Source organism: Numida meleagris, chromosome 5 (genome assembly GCF_002078875.1).
Source record: "Numida meleagris isolate 19003 breed g44 Domestic line chromosome 5, NumMel1.0, whole genome shotgun sequence".
Classification (NCBI taxonomy): Eukaryota; Metazoa; Chordata; class Aves; order Galliformes; family Numididae; genus Numida; species Numida meleagris.
Window position 1 is genome coordinate 39,637,436 of NC_034413.1, and position 19,374 is coordinate 39,656,809.

General features: G+C 39.8%; 1 long non-coding RNA gene across 1 annotated transcript in view; it reads right to left on the bottom strand.

Moving 5' to 3' along the window:
• Positions 640-19,374, bottom strand: part of LOC110400475 — a 109,886-nt gene continuing 91,151 nt past the window's right edge. The window contains exons 2-3 of the long non-coding RNA XR_002439875.1: positions 16,471-16,551; positions 640-871 (exon numbers count right to left, since the gene is read on the bottom strand). This is a non-coding gene — a long non-coding RNA (uncharacterized LOC110400475). The remainder of the gene's footprint in view (positions 872-16,470; positions 16,552-19,374) is intronic.

Sequence of the window (19,374 nt, forward strand, 5' to 3'; positions counted from 1 at the left end):
CCTGGCACCTTGTTAGGCTGGTGAGTGGTGAAATGCAGTGTTCATCTTTCAGTAACCGGCAGGATGTTCTTTTTCTGAGAATATAAAAGAAGGGAAAAAAAACAGAGAGACTCTTAGAAGAGAAGCAGCAGCCATAATGAGCTAACTTTAAGTTGTACACATGCTTTCAAATTAGGTTTTCTTGAATATTTCTTAGAAACAAGCTATATAGTTTGAATAATGCCTAAAATCCCAGATATCATTTTGCCACAGACTCCACATGAGAAATTTGTTTTACACTGATAGGATTAAGACTGCTCTGAAGTGGTAATTCATACCTAACTTATCTACACTTGATTTTTATACAGAGAGATCATTTTAAGCAGTGATCATTCATTGTGTTCAACAGCCCAAACTGGAAGGGGCCGTTACAAAATTTACCACTAAAATAACAGTGTTACAGAAAAGTAGTAATTGCTTCAAACAACAACAACAAGAAAAGAAAACAACCCAAAAAACGTTACGTTTCTCCAAAATTCAGATAGCCAGTTTCATGCGGAAGCATATTCTTTGTCATCAGGTGCTTTTCTTATATTCAGTTATAGACTTTTGCTTTAAAAGTGCTTTTCACTTCCATTCCTCTACTTGAAATATACTCACCTAAATGTCTGAACTGCCGTTTCCCAAGAAAGATCAGACCTTGTGGCAGTGCAATGAAGTAGATCTTTGACATTAGGCATCAGGCGTAACACCATGGTGTAGGAATAACGAGCTGTGAGGTTCGTTTTTCCAGGTACTGGTGCTGAGCCAGGAATCCTAGTGCAGGATGAGGGGATGCTGCCTTCTGCTGGATGCATCCACCAGGCTCCAGGATCACCTGCTGCGATGTTGGCTGCAAAGGCATTTTGCATTAATTGACCACATGTGACATATGAAAGATCTCTAATTCTGTGGTGAAAGGTGATAGATAAATGTAGAGTGAACAAACAAAAGCATTTTACCAGTGTTTGTAAGGCAACTGAAATAACTCAGGGTAATGCTGCATATTGGACAAGGAAGCCTCCTGGATGAAGTGAAATCCTGTAGCAGTGCTTGTGAAATCATAGAATCTTTTGAGTTGGAAGGGACACTCAGAGTCCATCTCCCCTGCAATGGACAGGGACATGCACAGCTAGATCAGGGTGCTCAGAGCCCCGTCCAGCCTGGCCTTGAAAGTCTCCAGGGACGGGGCATCCACCACCGCTCTGGGCAACCTGTTCCAGTGCCTCACCACCCTCACCGTAAAATACTTTTTCCTTATATCCAACCTAAATCTATTCTCTTTAAATTTGAAACCATTTTTCCTTGTCTTATCATGACAGAACCTGCTAAAGAGTCTGTCCTCTTCTTTCCTGTAGCTCCCCTTCAGATAATGACAGGCCATTTTTGGGTCATTTTTGTGGCCCTCCTCTGGAGGCACTCCAACAGATTTTCAAGCATTTCACTTCAATTTGCATTTATGTTAGGGTACATTTAGATGTTTCTATTCTCTCTTTTTATAAAAAAAATAATATTTTTTTCAATCTGGACACATAATATGCTTCTAAAGTTTTATGCCCAGGGGATAAAATCCTACTCTGCATACCTTTCAAGCACGTCTCCCACTGCCATCACCTATTTCTCATGTTAAAGCCTCTCTGGTGCAAAGTCCATTTGTAATGATGTGGTTTTGGGGTTGTTTGTTTTTCCCAAGAGCTGATGGGTGGCTGTCATTCCAGGCGTGTCTTAAATGTTCAGCAGGATGATGAGATGAGCACCTGCCTGTTTCCACAGTCTGCGTAATCTGTAGTATTTCTGTAGATGGTGCACTACACAATTCTTTGAGGTACACATGAAACAGTCTTGAATGATGAGGGAGTGCTGGAAAAAACAGAGATGAGAAGTTCCAGCTGTTTTTACTCCCATCTCATTTTTAAACATGGATGGGCAGGGGAGAGCATAGCAAGAGGAGGGAAAAGAAAGGATTTGGGGATTGCAAATGTTTCTGTGCTAGTAACATGCTATTTTTCAGCTCCAAAAGAACTCCTCGTAATGCGGAAATGAAGTGGTTTACCCAGCAGAAAATAAGTGTTGCTGCAGGAGTTGGTGGTTCATCATTTGGACACATCAGGTACTTTCTCTGTGGCTGTAGTATAATTTAAAATGACAATATTGCAAATGTTGACAAAATGATGGAGTACTGATTGGTGGTAGAAATCTAGCAGGGCTGGGAACATTCATCCATGCAGTATTGTCTTGAAAGTGAGATGGAAAAGCACTTTTCTTTTTGCTAATTTATTTGCTGTGCTCTATCTTTGATTCACCAGGAGAGGAACTAGAAATTGTGGACTATCTCTTGAAATCTGTCTCCTTTGTGTTTGGTATTGTATTGGTAGCATTTCCTGTTCCCAGCAATTTTGAAGACTTCAGGATGAGACAAGCTGTTGAGGCTAAACTTAGTACGGAGGAATAATGCCACTTCTTTATTAAGTCCCTTGTATTGCTGTTAAAGACAGGTATCACTTCCATCTATAGTGTCTTTCTAAGACAAAAAAAAATATATGCCTCTAACCTTTCCAGTACTATAGATACATTACAGTGTGGCTGATTTACTTTTTTTCTTACTGATCCTAGGGTTGGTTGTAACGTTGCAAAGCAGTACTCAGTTATTATTGTGAACTATTTGGCAGAAGCAAGTAGATGTAAACAAGCGGAACTCTGTTCTGCCTAACATGATCAGAGTTGTAACATCTTTTTCCTTAATCAGTATCAGTCCAAAGGCTCTTTTTCTAGCGTTGCTGTCCATTTCAACAGTACTAGCTTATTTGGGTCTTATTACTATTTGGTGGTTGTATCATAGTACTGTTTTCTTATAATGAGACTGTTCCTGAACAGATTCCTGTTTTGTCCAGGCAATAATTTCCTAAATCATACGAATTGAGAAGCCAAACTGGTACGAGCAGACTTTGTGTGGGAGATGGATTGCACTAAGTCCCAGGCTGGGACTCTAGAAACTCGATTTCAGTGATCATCTCATGCAATGACTTCTACTGTGATATTGCTTAATCCATTAATCAGTCTGTGAGATGCACATCCTACCAAGATCAGTAAATGTATTTGTTCTGATTTTAGTGAACTTTAGCTTCCTCTAAGTGTGGCCATTGTTATCTTTCTTCTTCTTCATTTTCCGTAACACAGATAGTGGATAGTGTATGCTTAGGCATCTGAGAAGCATCAGAAAGTGTGGCTCTGGTGGCACATGAGTAATGCTACTGACAGTAGAAGAAAACAACCTTTTGAAGGTCAGGTTACCAAACATCCAGAAAATATTTGTCATGCCCGGAGAATTGATCTGAAATTTGATCAATCTGGGAGAATAAATCACAGCAGAAAGCACGCGTTAGAACAATCCCTTACAGAAATTCCCACTGGAATTTATTTTCTGGAAGCAGACATAAATATTTGTATAGTAATAGGCCTAGCATGCTGGAAGGAAGCTTGCTAGAATATGCACAACAGAAAACAAAAATGGTTGTGCAATGCAAGAAGCATAGAAGTGTATTTTCCCTGTTCCCCACTATTATCCTCCCAGACATGGCAACAGTGGAATTACAGAAAAATGGCAGGGGCAGCAGAAAGAGCAACATGTATGTCAGCGGTTCCAGGCAGACTGAAGCTTTTCCTCTGTGCTGTGGAAAGCTGGATGGCTTTAAATGTGAGTAATCATAAACACTAACCAGTATGAAACCCTTAGTTTGAAGGTCTTGGTGGTAGTATTTTATATTACATAACCACAAAGAAATGCTAGCCAACTCTATAAGGACAGTAAAGTAGAAGGGAAAGGACTGACTAACTCCTCAGGGTTGCTACCAGCTGATAGCTCCTTGTAGTGCAAACCTGACCTAAGTTTAAAAAAAAATAATAATAATTAAAAAAAATGTAAGACCATTTGTCATAAAACTAAGCAACCTAACCTTGTCATAAAAGTAAAATAACAAAAAGAAAAAAGATCTCTCTCGAGAAACAATAAAAGTCATTGTAAAAGTATTAGATTTATTCCAGGATTTCTCTGGGTCTAGAACATGTATTTGTTTTCATTGTTTATAGGTCAGGGCAAAGGGGCAAGGAAGCCATCAGTAATTTGTCCTTCAGCTGTGCCAATTCATGTAATGAAGTCAATGTCCTATATAAACTGTGAGAAAGCAAAACCCAAATAAGAAAACTTTGTCTGGTATTACTGGTGATATCTAGGATTACCAGTGAACAAAAAAGGTACTTCTAAAAAATAGTTGAGAGCTTGCACAGGTCTTTTCCCCTGCATAGCGAATGAGACATAACCCTAAATCCTGGCAGATCTGCTCTGTGCCCGTCGAACCATTTTTGGCTTTTGCAGTTTGCTCTAACGTGAGTTGGAACAACTGTAATAGCTGTGGAGTGGAGGAGGAGGAAAAAATCTGCTATAGTGTTCGGTTTGAAATTATTTTCAGCCAGAATGCTGAATTTAATGCACGGTGCAATTCCTGCTGAATGAAGGGGATGGCCTGGGAGGAAGGTGACAAGCAGTGTAGCTTAAGAGAAATTTAAAGTGCAGTTTTATAAACTGCATATTACTCTTGCTCCTGCTGTTTACCTAAAATAATTATTGAAAAAATAAATCTAGATAGTTTCTCCCCCTCTTTCTTTTGCTATTTTTTTCACTTACCTTTATTCAGAGAATTTTGCAATAGCTCTGTTTTGTCTTTCATCCACAGTATTGAAGGGCAGAGTTTCTATGCAAAATTAAAAGTGGTGCAAATCCACAGCAATTGTTAGGAATGGCTGTTGATTACTTGCCCAAGAGTAATGATTTCATTAGCTCCTAGCAGTAGATCATTGTTATTTTGGTGTCAGCCATGGGTAGGTAGTGATCTGTAAGTTCTGTTGTGCCAGCGTAGCCTCAAAATCTCCAAATCAAACATGGCTTTATCCCAATTCCTCTCTTATTTTTTTTAATTAGCTAATACGTATTGGGCTTTTTTCTTTTTCATCCTCTTGCTTTCTCAGATGAGCTAAGATCTTTGATACTTCCACTTGCTTGTTCTGTGATTGGATCAAATGAACCCAAACCCACGGGGCTTTGAAACAAGAGCAGCAACAAAAGATGAAGATTGCAGTCAGGTAGAAAGGACACGCGTTTGTCAATAGATTGCTCTGGTTTTGATGTTGCGAGCATAAAAGTGTAAAGATGAAGTAGCAGTGGCATTTTCAACATCATGCTGCAGAAGTAGACAATGTGAATCTTATTGCTTGATTTATGGTTACGCAATATTGTTTTCAGACATTCACCTGTTGGTCTGTGGTCTGCTGCGGCAGGCATGTCCAACCCACGGCCCAGCACATTTCGCACTGTGGCTGCCCCCTGCCCCGCGCTGTCATGGCAGTGGCACTTCCTGCCTAGTGCCCATCCTGGCCCCTCAGCACCGAACGAACATTGGTGTGCCACGAACCACTTCTGGGCTGAAACCAGGGCATGGGGAGGGTGCAATGCCAACTCAAGCGATGGCAAATAAATTTATGCATTTTGATACTTTGGCTAAGTCCTGTGAGCAGTGAAAAGATGTGCAGCAATGCTTTCCGTTGTGATAAAGGAATTTGAGTTTCAAGATTGCTGAAAAAATCATTAATGTTCTGGTTTATTTGCAACTCCATTTTCAGTCAACATAAATACATTACTTGTGAATTTTCAAACTGAATGTTTAGAGTTGCAAACCAAAATTTGTTCATATCTCTTTACAAGACTTTTACAAGCCCTCTCTTACCAAAGGGAAACATCTGTCACTTCTCAATCACACCTCATTCATTTCATCACTTTCTGGCAGTATGTGCGTTTGTAAACAACCACTTTGAAGGATGAAGCACAAAAAGAGTAAAATTTCATCCAGAATCTCTACTCAGTAAGAATTGCAGCCACTGCCATTGAACCAGCCTGATGCATTAATTTCACAAAAACAAGGTAAAATATCCCACTAGTTTTGTTTGTGTTGCTCTATTTTTTTGTTCTAATAAGAAAATTAAGACTTAAAATAAGTGTTTTTTTCTTACTTTATATACATCTACTATAGTATATATTTGATGAGAGCTGCTCCAAAAGTAATGCCTTCTGTTTTATTCTGTTGGCCCATGACAGAGACAGACGTTGGTGGCATGGCAGTAGAGGTTGAAACTTCCCACCAGTGTTCTGTTATGTTTTGTTGCCATGTGACAGATGGCAGCAGAGGCGCAGTCTGACTGAATGGCATCTGACATGGAAGTGCAGATGAAGCAAAGGTTGAATTCTTCTATGCAGAAAAAAATGTCACCCGTTGATGTTCAATGACGCTTACTGAATGTTTATGGAGATGAAGCAGTGGATGTGAGCACAGTGAGGTGGTGAGTGGTGTGTTTCAGCAGTGACAACAGAGGCAGTGGGTCATCTCTGCTGGTACAGGTTTTTGTAAGTGTGGCATGTAGGCTTTTGTTCATCGCTGGCAAAAATGCACAGCTAATGGTAGTGACAACATGGAAAAATAGTGTTTTGTAGTTGAGAATTTGCTCCATCAAATAGTGTTATTGTGCTTTTTGTATCTGTTTCAGTTTCCATGGAAATAAATAGGAGGCATTACTTTTGGAGTGACCTACGTAGAAGTGGCCCAAGGCAATTCCTCTTCACTCATAGCCCAGGCAAGCCAAAAGGTTGGACACCCGTGTGCTATGGTCTTTACAGCCTCTATTGTTTTCACAGAAGCGGTCTGGGGGCTCTTTTAAGCTGAACGTAATGATTGCTGTAGCTGCTATTCTAGTACCTCATGTTGGCATGGATTGGGATTTCACATTGTTTTCATTTATTTTTGTAAGGGCTTTGGATCTCATTAGAGGAGTTAACTTGGCCTTTCACGTACTATATCTTGATCTAATGATATTAAGATCTTGCACAGCAGTAAGAAAAAAGTCCTAACTTAGATGAAGCAGTTATTCATTCATTTATGAAATCAGTTAACTAACTGGTATGATTGGCTAGCTTCTTGTGGTACAACTGTATATATCACTTGCTTCATACATCAGCTGCATTTACGATACAGTAAATTGTGAAATTTGAAAGCTTTTACTCAGTTTCTCGGCACAAAATGTATCTTTGTACTAAATATCATGGTAAGATTCTGTCTCAAAATATGCATCTGGTTATCATGAAAATGGCAATTGGTGCTGACTAGATTTATTTGCCTTAAAAGGGAACTTACAGCCATGGTGTAAGATCCTTCTTGACTGGCCATCTAGATATACGAAATATAAACTGCGCTTAATTGAAAAGAATAATATTTGAATTATCATATGGATTTCCAGAGGCTCTACCTAAGTGCTAAGCTTCCTTTATAAAAGTGCAGGCAATAATATTGTTGCCACTGCCAGCTTGTACGCCTGAAAGCTCAGTTTTATTGTCCTAACTGTATCAGATTTTTTTAATAAAAAATATTAACTTTCTCCACAAACTTGTCTCACATAGCGAAGAAAAATATCTTTCACTCCAAAGAAAATATCAGTTATATTTAATGATTAAAACAAATCATTGTAAGAGAAGACAGAAGGCAACTGGAAGAAAAGTCTGGGGGGCAGCAGGCTGTAAAGCCCCCTGGTTTCTCACCGTTCTGAAAATGGATCTCAGTTTTCTTGGCAGAACTGAGTTTTGAAGAATATGTGCAAGTAGCAAATTTACTGAATATTCAACAGAGGTTAATGGTAAATGGTTCCCAGCTGAGCAGCGTCTCATCTTTCAAAAGCTGTGATCACTGAAGCCAGAGGAGCTCAATAAGCATCAGCAGATTCTCAGTGGGTACATGGAAACCACAAAACAAAAGGTGGCAAGAAGTATTTTAAGACTCTGCTTTTGAATGCACAAGGGTGGAGCCACTTTGCAATATGTCAGGGGAAGAAGATGGAGCTGTGAGTGATGCTGGCAGTATAACTTGATGGTACTGCACGAGCTCAGCATACTTCTGAGCTTCAAAACCAGTTGTTTTGGTGCTTCCATACTTTGGGATGTCCAAATGAAGAGAAGCTGCCAGTCAGGTAACACGCAGTGGTTGGGATGGAAAACAAGGAGATGCCCAGAGAAGTGGTGGATGCTGCATCCCTGGAGACACTCAAGGTCAGGCTGGACAGGGCTCTGAGCACCCTAATCTAGCTGCAGCTGTCCCTGTTCATTGCCAGGGAGTGCTCGGACTCGATGCCCTTTACAGGCCCTTTCCAACTCAAACAAGTCTATGATTTTAAGGGTTAAGTATGTGACCTGACAAAGATTTGGGTTAGCACTCTAGAAGCAGAAGAGGAGTATGCCAGGCAAAAGTAACACCCTTAAAGATTGTGTTCTTATAAGTTTCAACCATGCATGTTCATAAAGTCGCTCAGAAAGGTCTGGCCAACCACATAAGCTGTCAGCAAGGGTTTCTTTAACTTGAGGTTCTCTCTTGTTGGAAAATTTCTGAACAAAAAATCACAGCCAAGTTCAGCTAGGAGTGTTCAGCCTTGGGAATTATATTTCTCCACATGAATGAAATACATTTTGTTTGAGCATGCCCTAAATTTGCAAATGGTCTTCATCATAAAAATTGATGCTATTTCAAAACATATTGTGGATATACAAAGCACAGAGTGATAATATCTTGTTTCCTGCAGCTCACGCATCATCTTCCCACAAATATATCTGCAACCACCTAAGAGCCCAAGCCTGTAGGATCTGAAACCTGCACAGTATCTGGTTGGCTGAGAGAGCTGGCTGTGCAGCTCAGAGTTTCTCTGCTTCTTCCACTCTCCTTTAGAGTTATGTGCATGAAAAAACTTGCACTCCTTTTTTTGCAGCTGTGAACTAAAAATATTTGGCATAGGTAAAGCTTCTGCCTTACATCTTTCTTTTTCCTAGTTGAGGTGCTTTCTTCCTCCTCTAACTTCAGCTGCTCCAAAGGATGCTTGGAATAAAATGGTCTTCAAATGCTTCTCTCTACTAACACTAGCAAGGTAGGAGGTGAATTATGTGGGACAACTAAAAGGCACTTCCTTAGCTGAGGAGGACTCAGTCTGGCATCTATCAAAGATGGCAGCACTTTATTAATAGAGAGCTTTGCCAGGGAGAGCTGCCTTACGGCTGTGTCTGTTGAGCAGCCAATGCATAGTCTGCCCTCCCTCCTTTAGCCAGGAGTCTGTTTGTGACAGAGATTTTACCTAAGTCCCGTAGCCCAGAACAACAGTCAGGAATCTCCAGCTCAGTTTCTGTAGTAAATACATTTTCTGATCATGTCACAGAGTAGAATTCCAAACATTGAACCTTTAGAACTAGAAAAATTCAGCTTGCTGATCAGCTATCAGTATGCCTTTCAGCTAGCCGCCTATTAGTGAGGCTGGAAGTAAATACGTTATTACTGTTATTTTCAGAAGGGATTTAATATGTTTAAGATGACGCTTGTGCAAGTGGTGTTAAATACTAAATCTTGCTGCCTTATTATGAAGAAATATAATTGCCATGAACAAAGACCAATTGGAGGAAAAAAATGCAGTCCTATAGATTTGGTACTTTACTTTCTGCTTGCTACAGACAGCTTAAATGAAAGAACAAATAACAGGATCACTGCAGAACAAGTCTGCTTCACCTGGTGGTGAATAGCACAGTCCAATGCCTAAAGGAGCACTGAGCACCCAGCCCTGGAAGTCTGAGCCACCATCACGTCCCGGGGATGGTGCAAGGGACAGCTCTCTCCTGGCACTTGCTCTGGTTCATCAGCATTCAGAGAAACATACTCACATGATCAAATCTGCATAGTATAGGCTATTAACACCAGTATTCTATCTGCTGCCTCACTGCAAAGGTTATATTCTTTCCCACTTGTGTTTTATATTAATGCTAAAAAAATTAATTCTGTCAGGTGTGTTTTCTCTAGGGTGTCCTGCCAATTCCTGCATCAGCTCCCCTTGCCCTGGGCCCTGAAAACTCAACAAATCCTGTATCCTGAATCTAGGAGCCATACAGATAGGCATTCTGACTGCTCACTGCCTCCATGCCTAGACGGTATGTACAGTGAACTAGTTATCAGCAATTTGAACGTGTCACATCTGGGCTGTGCTGAGCTCTGCAGACTTTAAATGTACTCTAATGGTTTAAAGTCTTCACTTACACTAACTGCTCCTCATGCGTGTTCCTTACTCTGTCCTAAGAAACAGAGTTCCTTAAGTCAGACACTAACAGTGCAGTCCAACAGGGATTGCAGTATGCTCTGGATCTCAATCTGTATGTACTGAGAAATACGTTAAGCTAAACACAACACTGTTCTCCACAACTGCTACTTAGAAAACATACAGCTGAGAAGGGGGATCCCTGGAGTCACTTCACTACCCCTCTTTTTAACGTGCTGTCCAGCTTGCTTCTCCAGCTGTCCCTTTATCTGCGTTTGTTGTGGCAGCCTTAGCAAACCTTCTGTGTGTGTGGGAGAACTGCGGTCCCCCTCTTGAATTATATCCCAGAGATGCACCAACACTACGCGTTTCTTTTCGAAATGCTGCCAGCAAATTTTGGCGCGGCAATTTTCTGAAAGTGTTTGTGATCCATTTTAATGAATGGTTTCTGTGAATGCTAATTCTGCTTGTATATTGTGAGAAGTCTAATAATGCTTTACTCCAGTCTCTCTTCCACTCTCTGCCTCCATCTCCACTCCCGGCAGTTATAAAGGCAGGGATTTTCCCTCCTCAGTGAAACACTTACTGTCAATAGCAATATTTTAGAGGAACAAGCTTTTATGCGAAGGTCAGGGAATTTTGTAAGGATCATAACTGCCTAAAGGCTTCATTAACCTTTACAAAATACTTGCCGCTGCATCGCACAACATACGATTAAATGACCATTAACATTCAGAGCAATTAATGAATGTAACAACCTCGAGGTATCACAAATAGTGTTGATGCTTTCCAATTCTGATATCCCATCATGAGTCTTATTTCGGAGAACAGACTTGAAATGTGATGCTCTGCCAATGCCAATGGTTTCTGTGGCATGTGTAATCCAGGAAATGTATTTATCTGTGTTAGTGTCTGATGGAACATTACTGTGAGGTGGCACAATAGCATTGCCTTCTTTCTGCAGGTATTCCAGAAATTACCTCACAGATAGCAAACATTGAAAGTAATGAGTCCTGTCCCTTTGAGTAGATACTGAAACTGGAATTCTGTGATTTCCTGAAATTTTTTTTATCCAGGTGCTGGGCTGATGGTTTGTGTTCTATTAAAGAGGCACAGAGAAATCAGATGAACACCTTTTTAAGCTACCCCTCCAAACTCTGTTTGGCCAAAAAGAAATGAAGATTTCTGTGTGCTATTAACCTATACAGGAAAGCTTGTCCAATCTCAGCCTTGTTATTTGTGGTTATCTCTAGCGTTTGTAGCAAGCTGTCAGGAACTCTTCTTTGTGAAGCCAACAACTGTACATGAAATAAAGGAGACAAGTAATGTGTTGAATTGGAAAAAATCCATACTCTGTGAACTAGTGACACATTTACAGACTTGAAAAGAGAAAATATTGATACGCACATTGAAACAGAGGAAAATGCAACCAAGTAACGTTAAAGATAACACACGTATTCAAGTTGGACAAAGCAGAACTGTGGTGCTTTGAATTTTTAATTTAGTACCTTCTTCGGACGTATGTACTGGGGGAGTCCATCTGAGGAGTTCCAAGCTTCATTTATTCAGATTCTCTGAATATGGAACTATAATCATTTTCTTAAATTTTGTCCATGGTGCGCTTATGGCGACAATATCCAAACTTTAAGTAACAAATCTGTGCAGTACCATTTAATTGTACAGAATTATACATAGATGAGAAACCAGGGTAGATACTACTGACTTTATTCTGCTTCTCATAATTTCAGATGTAATGGAAGAAATGTTTTTGGTGGTGTTTTTTTTTTTTTTTTGCATTTGTTTTGAGTGAATTTGGTGTTGTGTTCTTTTTCTTACAATTTCAAGTTTTAAATAATATTTAAAGATGCACATGCAGTTTCTTGTGACTTCAGATAGTTATAAGTAGCAAACACTGAAAATCTGATTTTAGCTGGTGAAGTCTCATATTGCAGGTGGAGAGCAATGCCCACAAAGGTCCCAGGACAGCGTATCATAAACTTTTTTCATGCTGAGAGTATTTCCATAACAAAGAAGGAACTGAGCTATTCTATTTTTGCTTGTTCATTTGTATTCTAGCCAATTTAAGGCCGCTTACATCCGTTTGAATTGGAGGTGTACCATATACATTGCTTTAAAAAAGTCTTTGGTCTCTCTTTCATGGAAAAAATACTCTCTCATTTCCTCATTTTTCTTTTTTCTTGTTCCAGTCCTTCCTTTACTAAGTAAAAATGATAGCCTGAGAGGTGATGGAGAGGGCACAGCAGCGCGTCAGGCAAAAAACCCAGAGGCTGAGGCTATGAAACCTGACTGGGATTAGAGCGGGCAGAAGGAAGCAGGCAGAGGGAGAGGCAGAGAACTAGAAAAGCAAGGTGGTACGGGCTGGCTGAATGCCAGAAATTAGTTACAGTCATGGATTCTGTTATTGCTATATAAAAGAAAGCACAGCAGTGAAGCACCTGATCTATATATACAGTATTATCTTTAAGAGGGAAAAATTCACATGCTAAAAAGATACTGTAGAGTACTGAATGTGAAGAGCAAAGACTCTTACTGAGTCTTGCCAGAGACTTGTGTTATTCTCCATTCTTTTGAGCTGCAAGTCAAATCTTATACAGGTTTTAGTAAATCTCATATACCAGCACTGTAAAAGAGGCGTAAAAATGGTACTGAGGCATTGTCAAATACTTTCATGTAGCCTTTCATTTATTTCCCGTGTTACTTGCCTCTCCTTTTCTATGGTTTATTAAGTAGCTGGATAAGCACATGCATAATGCCTCGCTGAAATGAGATCTTTGATTCTCTCTCCACTAATATCAGGCCTGTGCATATATGCGATTGGGCTTTTCTGCAGAGTTCCTTTCTTTTTGCCTTCTTTGGGTATTTTTTTGTTTCTTTGTAAAACTTTAACTTGACCTTTCTATTTTTTCACAAGTCTGTTTGCCTAAGAGAATACCATGCCACTTGAAAAAAGAATTAAGTTTAGCTGAAATAAGCTCGAACTTATGAAAGCACCAGGAAAACAGTTTTCCACCTATTCTGTTGTTTGCAAGTTTGGTTAAAACATTTACAAGGAATTACCACCTGCTCATCCTCACAAGCAGGGAAAGAAAGGTGAAGCGGTTGCATAGCAACATCACCTCCAAATAACCAGGCATTTTCAGATATTATACAACATTATAAAGAAGAAAGAAATGCAATTTGAACTAAGTTGAATATTTTACGGGAAACTTACTCTTAAGCCTGCTGTTAGAAAAACCATTTCCCTTAAACTTCTTTGCAGCAAAGAAAGGAACCTAAAATTTGACTTCTTTATGGCTTTGAGAGCCTAAACATACTCTGCGTGTATTCAAAAAAGCTATAGTGATTTCTCATTATCCCAACTTGTTCTGCACTGAGCCAAGCACAGACTTGTCTTCAGATGAGGAACTCTGTAGATTTCTGTAGCGTACTTCTATGTAAAACCAGGAGAGGTGTTGGCCTTCTCAATAGCGCATAATAAAGAATCTAACTTTTAATTATAAAGTGAAAAGCAGCACATTGGGTCAGGTAAAAATCATACTTGCAGCACTGTGGGGGCAACATCATTACATTCATGTACAACATCAATCCCCAGCAGTCAGAGTTTATTATATGCCCTGGTCCTGTAGCATATTGGTTATTGCTGCTTTCACTGCAGAGACCTCATCCTGCCTAGACCAGTGGCAATACACTAGAAAAATAATTAGGAAGTGTGTCATACACTCATTTTCCTGACATAGAGAGAAATGTTATCTAAATAAACAGAAACAAAATACACAAAAGAAAACGAGAGTTTTAAATGAGGTGAATTTAAACTGTGCAAATATAACATTAAATTGATATCTATCAAGTTTTCTTTTTGAGGAGATCAGCTTGGTTTAAGTCTTGTTAGTCTGGCAAGCAAGTAGAAGGGAGAAAAAAATAATCTTTTCTGATTTTAAGGTTGTCACAAGTTGTTGTTCTTGGCCTGCTGAAATTTCCTGTTCTGACCTCAGCTTGGCACTTCCCCCCTTGTTATTGTTTTGATAGAGCTGGATGGGTATCTCTTCCTACCATGCTAATCCCATGAAGTACACTTTCTTGTGCGTTTGCCAAAACAACCTAAGAGTCATAAGACGCAGGTAAGGAAGAGCCCAGGAAGAGAAATCCAGGGCGCAGTCTCATACAAGGTCCTGCACACGTGGTGGTGGGCATCCGTGCTATGTCCAGGGTGCGGTGGTGACTGCGTGTTAGTAGTTTTGGAACTGAGTTTGTATATGCATGTGGGAATTTGAGATGGCTGTGATGGAAGTATTTAGGAGACTGAGACCTTGCCAAATAAGTAGAAGCTGATGATACCAAGTAGCATAATCACAATCTTACATTATCCAATACTCCGACATATCAGTGGTTCCATTGAATCAGGTTAGAAGTAATATGCAATAAGCCAACATTACTGTTTAGTCCTTTGCATATAGAATATCTGAAAATCTTTGTAGGAATACACTGGTGCATAAGTCCATGTATTGTGAGAGTCTATACAAAGTTAAATATTTGGTTTTTTCTTGTTTTTTTTCCTCTTACATTCCCCCATTTGTCCTCCTTTTGATAACTATAGAGATTACTATATGAAACTGGCATTTCAGACTTCCAGGATGTTGGTTTTATTATTTTTTTTAATTCCATTTGTGCAATGTTTTATTATGAACAGCTATTTCTTTGTATCACTACAATTTCAGCATGTCACTTGTTACGTGGTACAGTTACTTTTTGCATTTAATTTTTTTTTTCAGTGATTTTCTAAAGAAGCAGGTCTCTAGTCCAAGACAGCCCTCACATTTTTCAACTGCACTTAGACATTTCCTATCTAAACCTGCATTTTTTCTTCATCTGCTTCTTGTCTGGCCAGTCCTTGAAGCCTTTGTTAAAATTCCTTAGCTGTTACAATCTGCACCGTACTCATTTTAGACAGTGGATGAACATGATGCAGTAATGCTGATGGATTATTTTTATATGTTTGCATTTGAATTTCTAATCTGCAAACCATTCATACTTTCTCCTCTTCTTTCATTAAAGAAAATGAATGTACCCAGAAATAGTCAACTTTTTATTCTATCTTTAGAATAGGATTCAACTTTAAGCCATGCCTCAGTGCAGCAGTTCAAGTAAATATTATTACTTTATTTATTTATTTTACAGAGCTGTCATTTGGTATGAGGAGGAGAAACGAGACTGGAAAAAATAAGAGGGATAAAATGACATTATTCTGAGGGAAAGGGTAACAGTCTGGCTTTTTTTTTATTGCTCCATTCTGAGATATCTGCAAATTTCACATGAATGTGCCATGGTGACAGGCATTTTCAATGTTCAAAAAAGTTAATGTTGTCTCAAAGTAATTAACTGGCAGAAAAGCCACTTAGCGCTATCTGGGGTATTGCAGTTATACTGCAGCAGTATCTTTGATTTCACTTTATGTAATATAATTTATTACCATTTTCCTCTACCATTATATAAAGTCTTAACAGGAGAATGCTCTCAGCAGTCCTCTGGGGAGTGAGCTCATAGACCACTAAGCTAAAAATTGTTCTTCCAAGATGTCCAGTATTTCCCAACCTCAAGATGATTTGCCAAGACTGTTGTCACAGTTCTGGATCTGAAATTCATCTCATATTTGGTAGTAGCTTATAAAACAAGTAGCTCCAGTACTTGGAGGCCCTAACTGGGTAACAAGGTGGCTATAGGGATGGGAAGCGTTCCCTGCCCAGTGACCAGCTGCTTTTTGTGTTGTTTGGGAATGAGAAGTTACTGATCCTAAGAACAGTAACTGTGTTTTTAATCTCTTTTGTTTCTAATGTACTGGAAACTAGGAAGAGTAAAAAGAAAGAATGGAGTAACTTTAAGACTTCAGACACAAAATGTTTGGTGATAATTCTTGAAAGCGTAGTTTCTGTATTTATAAATATTTATGCGGTACCACAAACAAATTACAGGAAAAATGTGTCAAAATACTTTATTGAAAGCCTCTTGTCTCCTCAGGAGAAGAAAAAAAAAATTAAAAAACCATTCATTTAAAAGTGTTTGTAGCCTACTGTGAAATATTGTTGTAATCATTATTGATATTTGCAGTCTAGGAGCCATGAGGATTAATCATGCCCCTAATTTCTGAAGCTCTGAATAAGCAAAGTAATTTGGTTGAACTTTCAGTGACATCTTGCCAGCGTATGTGCTCATTAATGTGATTTGTCTGTTAGGCACACAGCTTAGCAGATAATTTAATACTTAAATGCCAATAAAAATTACCTGTATGGTAATCCGTGGAATTCTGTTGCTATGGGAGGAGCATCGTTCATTTACTGCTGTTGTGCCTCAGGATTGCATCCCCTAATAAAAGATACGTAAGAAATACTTTCAGTCAAAGGATGTTAAAAGTTGCAGTAATTTGTCTTTGGAAAAGGCAGAGAAAGAAGTATTTACACCAGTGAGGCAATATGGTTTTACCTCCTGGAGACCACGTATTTATCCACATTTCCCAGTGTAAGAATGGAATAACCAGGTGGACCAAACTGTCCAGACAATTTTCTACTCAGCTGCAATGTGCTTTGCATTGTGTTTTAGTCCTATAGGTCCAGTAGATTGATGATGTCTGACGAAACTTCTGCTTCTTAATGGCAGTGAAAGAGAGAGATCTCTTTTGCTAACAACTGCCAAGATGCAGAGCACGCTCAGACCACATTCAACAAAGCCCTAAGTCCTGGAGATCCTTGGTGTGGGTGCCAGGTTGCTAACATAGATTGCAGCCAAAGAGTGTTGTTTTGAAAGGTCAGTGTGGGTAAGTAGCCTTTGCAGCTGATGTTTTTTTACTTGATGCCAGCCTATACCAAGTCTCGAGGTAGAGTCATATTTGGAAATGTCTCCAGAATGTTATGTAGTTCTAAGCAGCTGGAAGTGATGTGCAGATCAGTGCATCACCATTGGAGAGCCTGAAGAAGAGGGAAATAGATGGGAGGTAGATGAGAGCTTGACACTGTGAGCTATTCAGTGAAGCACAGCTGAATAAATGAGAAATTTTACTTCTCTTGAATGAATGTGCTCTCTCAAAAAACTTGTGCAGTTTTCCCAGGGTGAAGCGACCCAATCAGATGTATTACAACCTAGCAGTCATTGTCTGCATCACAAGCTCTTCTGCTTTGCTGCTTGCCTAGAAGTACTGGTATAAAATAAATTATATTGTCTAATAGCTTTTGTTTTGGCAACTTAAACTAAGTGACCTCTAAGTGTCAAGATGAGTGGATAGCAAAACATTAATTTGCATTTTTTTTTCTTGGATGGGTACTTGCCTCACGGTGTCATGATTTGATTTATGTGCTGGTTTATCGAGAGGGAAGAAGCCCACAGATACAAGTTAATGTCTGCTCCTGCTGCTTGAAAGGAAGTGCTCTACACACGACTAGGTAGTCTTTGGCGAAGTTGAAATATTTAATTTCCCAAGTTAAGATGTGGTTTAAATATGTAAAGGCAACCTCCTCTTAGTGTGAGACATAATGAATTCTTTTCAAGTAGGTGTTGTGATTATCACTTAAATTTAAGTGCATATTACCTTCCCTAATTAATCTGGAGTCCTAATATATTAGTGAGATGCGTGAACATTTATGAAGAGTTGATACATACGTAACAGTAACTTTGGTATGCATTCAGAACATGTTATTGCATGCGTGAAATAAGTCATAGTTCCTTGCCAATAGCCTTGCAACAGGAAAAATGAGAACAGAAGAGAGATGTAGAGGGAATTAATTTGCTCATTTATACTTTTTGGGGGGGGGAGCTTTTAGGAATTAATTAGGAGGACAGTTGAAACCAGATACCTCAGACACTGCAGTATTCTGAAAAAGCCTACAACAGCAAGACTTCAAGAGTGACTCCAAGCCATGCAATGCTGTTACTTAGAGTTAGTGTCATAACTTAGAATATCAGCTGATCCTGGAGCTGGAACATGGATCAGATGTACCAGATAAATACTAATATGCAAACTTTTCCTTGATATCTTTTGCTCCTAGTTTCCAGTGTTGGTTTTACCAGGTGCCATTCCACAACTGTGTTACTGACACTGGATCAGTAGTAAATACAAACTGTGCATACAGATGAAATTGGCAGTCAGTCAAACTATTTCTAAACTTTGTAGCTAATCCTTAGAGCTTACGCAAACGGTGATGAGCAGAGTCTTATTGAGAATTGCACTGAATGGTCACAGCTTTGAGTCCGTGCATTTAGTGGCCAACACTGCATTGGTCAAGGCAAGGTAAGAAGCTATCACTTGTTCTGCATCGAGCCGTCCTTCTCCATACTGACACCTAAATGCTTTGTCCCTCTCTCCCTACCATGCCATGAAATGCTGCTTATGTAGCCGCACTTAGTACTGCTCTCTAACCTACTTCCACCAAAATGATGTAGATAACACATTAGGGTGTGTTATGCACAGTAGGGGAGTGGCAACATTGCCTGGAGAAGATATTTAAAAACAGCTTAAATGGTGGTACGTTCCTGATTTTTTATTTATTTATTTATTTATTTTTACTGAATTTGCTGCTGAAATTGGCTGGCATAGCAGGCTGCCTTATGACAGGTCATTTTTTTCCCCTTGTATTTCATAGAATCATAGAATGGCTTGGGTTGAAAAGGACCTCAAAGATCATCGAGTCTCAACCCCCCTGCCAAGTGCAGGGTTGCCAACCACTAGACCAGGCTGCCCAGAGCCACGTCCAGTCTGGCCTTGAATGCCTCCAGGGACGGGGCATCCACAACCTGCCTGGGCAACCTGTTCCAGTGTGTCACCACCCTCTGTGTGAAAAACTTCCTCCTAATATCTAACCTAAATCTCCCCTGGCTCAGCTTAAAACCATTCCCCCTTGTCCTATCGCTATCCACCCTCACAAACAATCGATCCCCCTCCTGTTTATATGCTCCCTTCAAGTATTGGAAGGCCACAATGAGGTCTCCCTGGAGCCTTCTCTTCTCCAAACTAAACAAGTCCAGTTCCCTCAACCTTTCCTCACAGGAGAGGTGCTCCAGCCCTCTGATCATCTTGGTCGCCCTCCTCTGCACTCGTTCCAAGAGCTCCACGTCCTTCTTGTGCTGGGGGCCCCAGACCTGGATGCAGTACTCCAGATGGGGCCTCACAAAAGCCGAGTAGAGGGGGACCACCACCTC